We start from the raw sequence: 9909 nt of genomic DNA, 5'->3' as shown, positions 1-9909 counted from the left end.
TGAATGCAGGTGCATTTGCAGGTACATTTGATTAGGTCCCAGAGAACAGGTACTTTTCCAGTTGGAGAAATGTCTGGTAGTCATCAGGGACAGCAGGCAACCATTTCATAGCAGAGTAGGGGTGATTATGCTGCTGATATTAGTCATGTGTGCCTTCGATTACATCTGAGTCCCATACCAGGGATCTTTGCACTCGGGACCTTATCTGATTGTGTAATGACATTAATTGGCCCCTGAAGGGATTTGACTGAATTTCTGGTACTGGCTCTTCCCTTAGGCTCTTGAAATTACATTTTAGGTAATTGGCCTCTTTCTCTACAGAGCACAATTTTGCTTGTTATCTTTCTTTTTAATTGTGGTAAAATACACACAATATAAAAGGCACTATTGCAATCATTTTTAAATTTAAATTCAGTTAATTAACATATAATGTATTATTGGTTTCAGAGGTAGAGGTCAGTGATTCATCAGGCTTATATAATATCCAGTGCTCATAACATTACATGCCCTCCTTAATGTCCATCACCCAGTTACCCGATCCCCCCACCCACCTCTCCTCCAGCAAACCTCAGTTTGTTTCCTATGATAAAGAGTCTCTTACAGTTTGTCTCTCTCTCTGATTTCATCTTGTTTTATTTTTTCCTCTCTTCCCCTATGATCCTGTTTTGTTTCTTAAATTCCACATATGAGTGAGATCATATAATCATCTCTGATTGACATATTTTGCTTAGCATAATACCCTCTAGTTCCATCCACGTCGTTGCAAATGGCAAGCTTTCAATTTTTTGATGGCTGAGTAATATTCCATTGTATATATATACCACATCTTTATCCATTCATCTTATTGGAACCATTTTGAAATGTACCATTCAACGGCGGTACGTACACTCACATTGTGGAACTCATATCCAGAATTCTTTTCACTTTGCAAAATTGAAACCTTACCCATTAAACAACTTGCCATTCTTCCATCTTCCCAGCTACATACCATCTTTTGAACATGAGAGTTATCAATTTAATCTACTCTTTATAAACTTTCCTAAAATTTCCCAGTCTATGAAGTTTACTTGGTGCTAGCCACATTTGCCAATCCAATCTTATTAAATTTAAATATTTCCTTTCTCCTTTGTAAGTCCACATATATCACTGGGCTAAGACACCGTATACTCTAAGAGCAAGTACATTCTGTCTTTTCATTAGGAAAATGTCTGTCCATTTAACAAAGAATAAAAGCGAAATACTATAAACTGAGTTTCATTGGGTGAAAAATTTACTGGTGCTAGAGAAATAGTTAACTCTCAAGTGTTGGAGGAGGAGAAAACTGATTCCACAAATTAGACAATATCTATAAAAAAAAATGTAGACATCTCTTCATCAGCTATTCAACTGTCAAGCCTTTATATATATATTCAGAAAAATAAAGTATAACTTAAATTGGAATCAACAGGGGACTGGTTGAATACTTATAGTACACCATAAAGAACTATTACACAACTGTTAAAATAATGTGAGAGTTCTATGTGTGCTGATATAAGATCTAAAATATATTATTAAATGGAAAATTCAATGCATATGGAATGACATAAGCTTTTTGTGAAAAAAAAAGTATTTTTTTTTCTACTGAAAGAGAGGAAAGGGAGGAGAAGAGGGAGAGGGAGAGAATCCCAAGCAGACGCCACACTGAGCACAGAGCCCAATGAGGGGCTCAATCTCAGGACTCTGAGATCATAAGCTGAGCTGAAATCAAGAGTCAAATGCTTAACTGACTGAGCCACCCATGCACCCCCAAAATCTTAATTTTATATATACACACACACGTGCATATCTCTTGGTGTATAAAGATATATTTCCTTTTCTGGAAAGATTCACAAGCAATTGTTAACAACTGCAGCTTGGTGGAAATAGGCAAGTGGTTGGGGGGTTGGGGAGGGGAGGAACACGTTTGTGTTTCATTTAAACCTCTCAGTACTATCGGAATTTTTTTTAAAAGATTTTATTTATTTATTTGACAGAAATAGAGACAGCCAGTGAGAGAGGGAACACAAGCAGGGGGAGTGGGAGAGGAAGAAGCAGGCTCATAGTGGAGGAGCCTGATGTGGGACTCGATCCCATAACGCCGGGATCACGCCCTGAGCCGAAGGCAGATGCTTAACCGCTGTGCCACCCAGGCGCCCCTATTGGAACTTTTAAAAACATGTACTTGTATTACTTTAAAATTATTTTTAAATGTCAACCGCGTTGTCTAGCCAATGGAATTACAGGTCATTTAAATTTTACTTTTATCATTTTCTATAGATGCAGAAGTATGTTTTAAAAATCTCTATCCATTTGAAAGGCAAAACAAGACATAAAGTTTAATTTCATGCCTTAGATATTTGGGCAAATAATTACTTTCATGACTAGTTTAAGTCCTATAGTCTTCCATGGTTTCTGTGTCTACAAAAAAAACAAGCCACAACCAAATCAATCGAACAAACCTGCTTTTCTTTTCTTTTCTTTTCTTTTCTTTTCTTTTCTTTTCTTTTCTTTTCTTTTCTTTTCTTTTCTTTTTTCTTTCTTTCTCTTTTAACTGCAGCACTTTATTTTCCTCACACAATGACGTGTTGCTGGAGCCTAATGTTCTCACATGACAGTAGAAAACCACAATTTGTTGTCATCTCTTGAAGAATTGAGAATTGTGTGCAAAAACCTTACATAAATTAAAAGGATGAATAAATTTACAGTTGTAAATGCAAACCATTTTCCAACTCAAGGCAATTAACAGCCTAAGGTGTTCTGGCAGGAAAACATTGGGTAAGAAAGCAAAGTGGGTCCTAAGGCTCAGATCTTCCCAAGGTCCAGCAAGACAGAAATGGCAACTGGTTCAGGACTCCTGCCGTCCTCTAGAGAAACCCTGGGATAGGCAGCTCTTACACATTAATATCCTGCACAGGTCGAGAACCCCACGGTCTTGGAGACGCTCCAATCAATGGATTTCTCTTCCATAAACACGTTCTTAACCTCAGCCACGAAGTGACCGAGTGGGAGGTGCCAAGGGTTTAAATCAAAGGTATGTACAGGGTATTAAAGATATACCAAGGGAACAGTTGACTTAGATACAAAGTCAAGATCAGCAACAAGTTCTACAATCCAGTGCTGATACCAGATCCAAGCTTCAAGGACAAATTTCTTTTCAAAGGCTTATTCCAGTCTCTCGAGGCTAGCATGATGTGTATATATTTACCCAGGCAAATTTATACTTGGGAATTCACTCACGCAGCAAATGCTGCACATCTGCTCACAGTCCATTTGGAAGAATTTGCGGTGGACAATGGAGGGGTCCTACGCATCATACTCCTGCTGGCTAATCCACATCTGCTGGAAGGTGGACAGCGAGGCCGGGATGGAGCCCCCGATCCACACAGAGGACTTGCGTTCAGAAGCGATGATCTTGGTCTTCATCATGCTGGATGCCAGAGCTGTGATCTCCTTCTGCATCCTGTCGGCGATGCCAGGGTACATGGTGGTCCCGCCAGACAGCACCGTGTGAGCATAGAGTTCCTTCCAGATGTCGACGTCACACTTCATGATGGAATTGAAGGTGGTCTCCATACCTGAGGAAGGAAGGCTGGAGGAGTGCCTCCGGGCAATGGAACTGCTAGCAGCCAATGGTGATCACCTGCTTGTCCAACAGCTCGTAGCTCTTCTCCCGGGAGGAGGAGGACTTGGCTGCGGCCATCTCCTACTCAGAGTCCAGGGCGACCTAGCAGAGCTTCTCCTTGAGGTCACGCACGATTTCGCGCTCAGTGGTGGTGGTGAAACTGTAGCCATGTTCCATGAGGATCTTCATGAGCTAGTCCGTCAGGTCCTGGCCAGCCAGGTCCAGATGCAAGATGGCATGGGGTCAGGGGGTACCCCTCGTAGATGCGCAGTGTGGGTGACCCTGTCCCCAGAGTCCATGACAATAGCAGTGGTGCGTGCTGCCAGAGGCATATAGGGACAACACAGTCTGGATGGTAACGTACATGGCTGGGGTGTTGAAGGTCTTGAACATGATCTGAGTCATCTCATGGTTGGCCTTGGGGTTCGGGGGGGCCTCGGTCAGCAGCATGGGGTGCTCCTTGGGGGCCACACGCAGCTCATTGTAGAAGGTGCAGTGCCAGATCTTCTCCACATTGTCCCGGTTGGTGACAATGCCATGCTCAATGGGGTACTTGAAGGTCAGGATGCCCCGCTTGCTCTGGTCCTCGTCGCCCACACCCACCAGCACACCTGGGTGTCGGGGCTGCCCGATGATGGATGCCCGGGGGGCATCATTCCCAGCAAAGCCCGCCTTGCACACGTCGGAGCCAGGGTCAATGTTGAGAGCGGCGATCTCCTCTTCCACTGCGGTGGGTGGAGGTGGACAGGGGTGGCAGCACCATGGGGGAACACAAAGCACCGGGCGAGGGAGACGGCTTTATTCTCTTTTTTGACAAGAGAATAAATGACATTTACTAAAAATCCCCTCAGTTTTCTCCTTGATGCCCTGAAAACAGTCTTTGTAGAAGCTTTGTTAGTTTTATTATTTCTTTAAGCCTTAGTACGGATTTATCATTTCCTATAGATTTTGCTTAGATATCTGTTTTCCTCAAAGATCGTGTTATTGCACTGAATAGAATATAACATCTACAGATCCCTGAGGGTCTAAGGCACTTGAAGTTCCTATGTTGTAATAAGATTGCCTTTTTTGGTTCTTGTAGTCCTGGGAGTTAAGCTTTATTACTAGTGAAAATATTCTGCTATTCTCAGGTCAAAGAGATATAGTCTTAATATTCATACTCTGAAACTTAGTGCCATAGAACAAAACTGTCTTCCCACTTCTGGAAATAAGCTCAAGATTTCCATAGATATGCACCAAAAGTTAGGTAAGAAAATCGTTTCCTTTTTTCTGTTGTGAAAAGACATGTGATATTGATTTTCTGGTTATCAGAGTTAATATAATGTTTATCTCTGTGCATGAATAAACACATTGAGCAGTTACACAAATCAATGCTGTAAGTCAATAAATAAGCCACACCATTGTAAAATCAAAAAAAGTCAATGACTTTTTTTTAAAAGATGTTTTCATTTACAATGGTTCACTTTGAAAGACAATAAACAAAATCCATATTCACTTGTAGTTACCAGAATATTAGAATAACAAAAAAAGTCCAGGCTGCATTGTACAATTTTAAATGGCGTTCCTGATTGAACTCACCCCTACTATGTCCCAGCATAAAAATGCAGAATGTACTTTTTTAGATTTGAGTAGTACTCATTGGAAAATAAATTTCTGGCAAAAGCACAAACTATGTGTGGTTCCCATAGAATTAAACAAAAATAGATCTTGTTCAAAATAACAATAAAAATCCCATGGGACTGACTAATAAAAGATGACTGGCACAATTTGAATTCCATTGCAAGGGCTACAGAGAACTTTAAAAATTGGTAACACGGTAGAATCTTTATCATTCTTTATAACTATGGCTGCCATCTTGGAACGCTTCTCTGGTGACCGTGCCCTCAATAAGAGCTCAGGCTACTGACACACTGGGAAAAACAGAGGTTGCGTCTTCTGTACTTGGGGGTTTCAACAGACCAACAGTGGGCTATTCAGCCAACACAGATGTAGGCATTGTGCTGATCACAGCAGGATCATACCTTAGATACAACTTCCTGTTTAATTTGTGCTAAAGTTTCTAAAATGTCATTCCACAGATCAGTCACTTTTCTTGCTTTCAGATTCTAAAATAATAAAATCAGAATATACTGTTCTTTAAGGTTTTTCACATAAAGATGTAAATTATCAGGGAGCCTGGTGGCTCAATTGATTAAGTGTCTGCCTTCGGCTCAGGTCATGATCTCAGGGTCCTGGGATTGAGCCCCCAGTTGGGCTCCCTGCTCAGTGGGGAGCCTGCTCTGCCCCTCCTCCTGCTCATGCTCTCTCTCTCTCAAATAGATAAAATCTTTAAAGAAAAAAAAAAGGTGAAAATTATCGTGTCATGTACCATATGATTGCATTCATATGTGGAATTTAAGAAACAAAACAAAGGAAAAAAGAGACAAACCAAAAAACAGACTTTAAAAAAAAAGATTATTTATTTATTTATTTGATAGAGCACAAGCAGGAGGAGTGGCAGGCAGAAGGAGAGGGAGAAGCAGGCTCCCCACTGAGCAGGGAGCCCAATGCAGGGCTCCATCCCAGGACCCTGGGATCATGACCTGAGCTGAAGGCAGACGCTTCACCGACTTAGCCACCCAGGTACCCCTCAAAAATAGACTTTTAAATTAGAGAACAAACTGGTGGTTACCAGAGGGGAGGTGGGTAGGAGGATGGTGAAATAGGTGAAGGAGATTAAGAGTCCATTTATCGTGATGATGAGCACTGAGTAACGTATAGAATTGTTCATTCAGTATATTGTACACCTGAAACTAATATAACTCTGTACATTAATTTTAGTGGAGTTTAAAAAATAAAATAAAATAAATAAAAATTAAAAAACAAAGAAATTATAACAGATTTTCAGTTCACTTTGCATACTATAAACGCAGCATAGACCCAAACCCCTTCCAGTGGTCATGTAATTTTCCCTGTATTCAATAAAAGCATTGATTAAAAAAAGAAGAAAGAAAGAAACATAGCTAAATGGTTATATAATTTTTTTTAAGTGAACTCTACACCCAACGTGGTGCTTGAACTCATGATCCCGAGATCAAGGGTCAAATGTTCTACCGACTGAGCCAGCCAGGTGCCCCTGTGATTTTTATACCTTTATAAGAATTTTTATATAATAAATTCAGTGATCAAGAAAGATCCTTCATTTAGAATATGTATCTTAGAAAATATAGTCATTTAAAATAGTGTAAAGATTCCTGTGCCTATTTGTTTTCTAGGAAGAGTTTTCTAAGAGATGTTGGAAGGAAAATGTTCCAGTAAGGAAAGTATGAAATGCAAGTCATTTGTGTGTGTAAGTGTTAGCTGGCTTGCCCTTGCAAATGTTTGGATGGGATTATTTCCCCACTCCCAAATCCTTTCAAAAGAAAAGAAAAAAAAATCCCTGTTCTCTGCTTACTAGATCAGGTGACCAGGTTCACACAAGCCCCAAAGACTAGGGAGTAGTTTTCTACAAGGACTCTCACCTGCTGGTGTGCAGGGCTCCCATATTTCCACCTCCATGGTCTTTGAATGGCCATGTACGTATCAGAGAGTCATGGCTGCTATCAGGGAAACTGCCTAAAAGACTCAAAATTGGGGGCACCTGGGTGGCTCAGTCAATTAAGCATCTGTGTTCACCTCAGGTCATGATCCCAGGCTCCTTGGAGCCTGCTTCTCCCTCTGCCCCTCCCCCCTGTTCTTGCATGTTCTCTCACTCTCTCTCTCTCTCTCAAACAAATAAATAAAATCTTAAAAAAAAAAGGCTCAAATTTGTTTGGACGTCACTATAACATGTTTTTTAGAATGACACTGTTACCAAGATGTGTGGTGGAGGAGCAGCAAGAACATGGATTTTAACCTCTCAATCTTGGTTCCACCCTTCCAGCATGTCATCTTGCACAAATCATTTTACCTAAGCCTCAGTTTCCACTTCTATAAAATAAGGATAATAATTATTTCATAGATATTTTTGGAGGGAAGTAAATGTGATTTTTTTTAGTGTGTCTTGAATGTAAAAGGCTCTCTAGCAATTATTAGCTATGATTATTGTTCTTGTGACTGTTGGTTGTGATTTCCTTCTTTAGTTGTTACACTTAACATTTATACTCCCTTCTTGCCAATCCAATATTTTTATTCTTAAGTCTCTCGTGGTGCTGGAATGTTGGTTAAACAACTGTCTCCCCTACCAGGTTGGAAGGGCCTTGGGGGCAGAGAACCGGTCAACTTCATCTTTGTACCCCTCCCTCTAGCCTGGCATTCCCAACCCAAGTTGTTTTCTGCATGCTGAACATGGCTGAACATACCAGAGCCTACTTAATTAAGCTTACTTGAACCTTTCCATTTGAAATTACTAAAAATATGCCAGTGTTTCAGAAAGCCTAAATTCACCTCCAGAACTGCTTATGAAATGTATTTCAACATACGCAATCAATGCCAAGACATAATGGCAATGTCGAAGCACAGAGCAACACCTTACTGCTGCTTACGGCTGTTCATCAGGAAATAGAGTGGTCCATCTATGCATTTGTTCTCCTTTGAAGTATCCCCTATGAAATTTGTGATGTGCAAGTATCAACAGCCTCATTATGCAGGTGAAGAAGGTGAGACAAATAAGATTAGTAAATGCCTTCATGAAAGTCTGATATTTAATCAATGGTGACACTGGCACAGAACTAACATGTCCTATACTTCACCCCCTTTGAAATAGAACATTTATGTCTCAGGATTAAGTACTGGTGTACAGATGGGTCCTAACCAGAGAGTGAATACATAGCTGCTACTATCATTACTCCTGCCAATGTAATTTCCTTCCCTGGTTGGAATTGATTGTTTCCTCATTTCTATCCCCAAAACTCTGTTGATATGTCTCTAATGGCACTTATGGTAGACCACATTCCATCAAAAACAATGTGACTTTTAATTTTTCAACCTGAAGTACCCAAAGTGTCCTTTACAGAGTGGGATTGATATCGACACAAAGATTAGGTGTCCGTGATGGGTAGACTTTTCAGGGAAACAGAGAAAGAGTTGTGCAGATTGCTCCCTGGTTTGGATGAGGCTCCCTATGACATTAATCCACAAGCTTAACAAGTATACAAAGTGGGACAAATAAGTCCATGACATACAAGGAGGGACCATTACTAATTAAGAGAGATTTGTGTTTCCTGGATAAAAGGAAGGACAGTTTCATACCTAATGTTGCTTTGGTATTTCTTGCCATAATCGATTGCAACTGTGTAATAAAAATTTCCCCTTGCTTTCTTTATAAAAATCATCCTGAGAAAAGACAGTGACCCTTCCCAGCACCTGGCTCCTATTTTGGGTATGATGTCTCCACCCTCACCAAAATGGGCTTCAGCTTGGAAACTTGTATACCTGTTGTAAAGTCACATCGGGCCCAACTCTTGAGGCAGTGCCATGCCAGACAGGACAGGAGGAAATGCCTCCTCCACTCAGCCATTTTCCCTGACATACATATAGACAAGTAATATTTCTGAAGGGCCATAAATGGGCCATCTACCACGTTAGTGGGAATCCACTGGGGCTTCCCCTGCTAAAGGCAGAGAGACAACTAGGTAGGGTAGACAATGTTCTCCCTGCTACCCCCGCCCCCACCAAAATTCCTTCCTACTGGGCCAGCTGATGCTTGCAATTCTACAGAGTTTCATCCCTTAGTTTCCTAATGAGGATACTCCTGAGAAAGAAAACACACCAAACCTTGGTTTATTTTCTTTTCTGACTCTTTGGAGAAAGGAATTGATCAGATTGTTTCTTGAAAGCAGTGTAATAGAGAATAGGGCTACTGAGTAAGGGGGTAAGGAGAAAACAGAAGAGGGAAAAATCTCTAGCCAGCTTTTCTTGGGCCATGTGGGAAATTCTGGGTCCCTCTGTCCTGGGAACACCCTCACCATTAACGGAACAGTAAAGAATCCTAGGACCAGTCCTTTAAAGGAATTAGTGTGTTAGCTAGACTTGCAGATAAAATGTCATTTTTCTGCAAGTCCTCCACAACTAAGTTGTTTTTTGCTCATGATTCTGATACAATGACTCATATCCTAGAGGCTTTGGAAAGATATGTCTATGAGATAGTCTAAATTCTGAGTGTGGTCATTGTATCTAAAACAGGAGAGCAACCCTTTTTGTTAGAAACACTGCAAAACAGAAGCCAGTTCATCTTCCAGAGCCCTGTTCAACGGTTCTTAAGAAACTATACGCTGATAAATTCTTCAGCACTGCTATTTTTCGCTTTCACT

At 40.8% G+C, this 9909-nt stretch overlaps 1 pseudogene; it reads right to left on the bottom strand.

Annotated features, from left to right (window-relative positions):
• Positions 1 to 2695: 2695 nt before the first annotated feature.
• LOC100476619 lies at positions 2696 to 7177 on the bottom strand (annotated as a pseudogene).
• Positions 7178 to 9909: the final 2732 nt, after the last annotated feature.

This window comes from Ailuropoda melanoleuca, chromosome 1, assembly GCF_002007445.2.
Source record: "Ailuropoda melanoleuca isolate Jingjing chromosome 1, ASM200744v2, whole genome shotgun sequence".
NCBI classification, from domain to species: Eukaryota; Metazoa; Chordata; class Mammalia; order Carnivora; family Ursidae; genus Ailuropoda; species Ailuropoda melanoleuca.
This window is presented reverse-complemented; position numbering and strand designations above follow the sequence as displayed.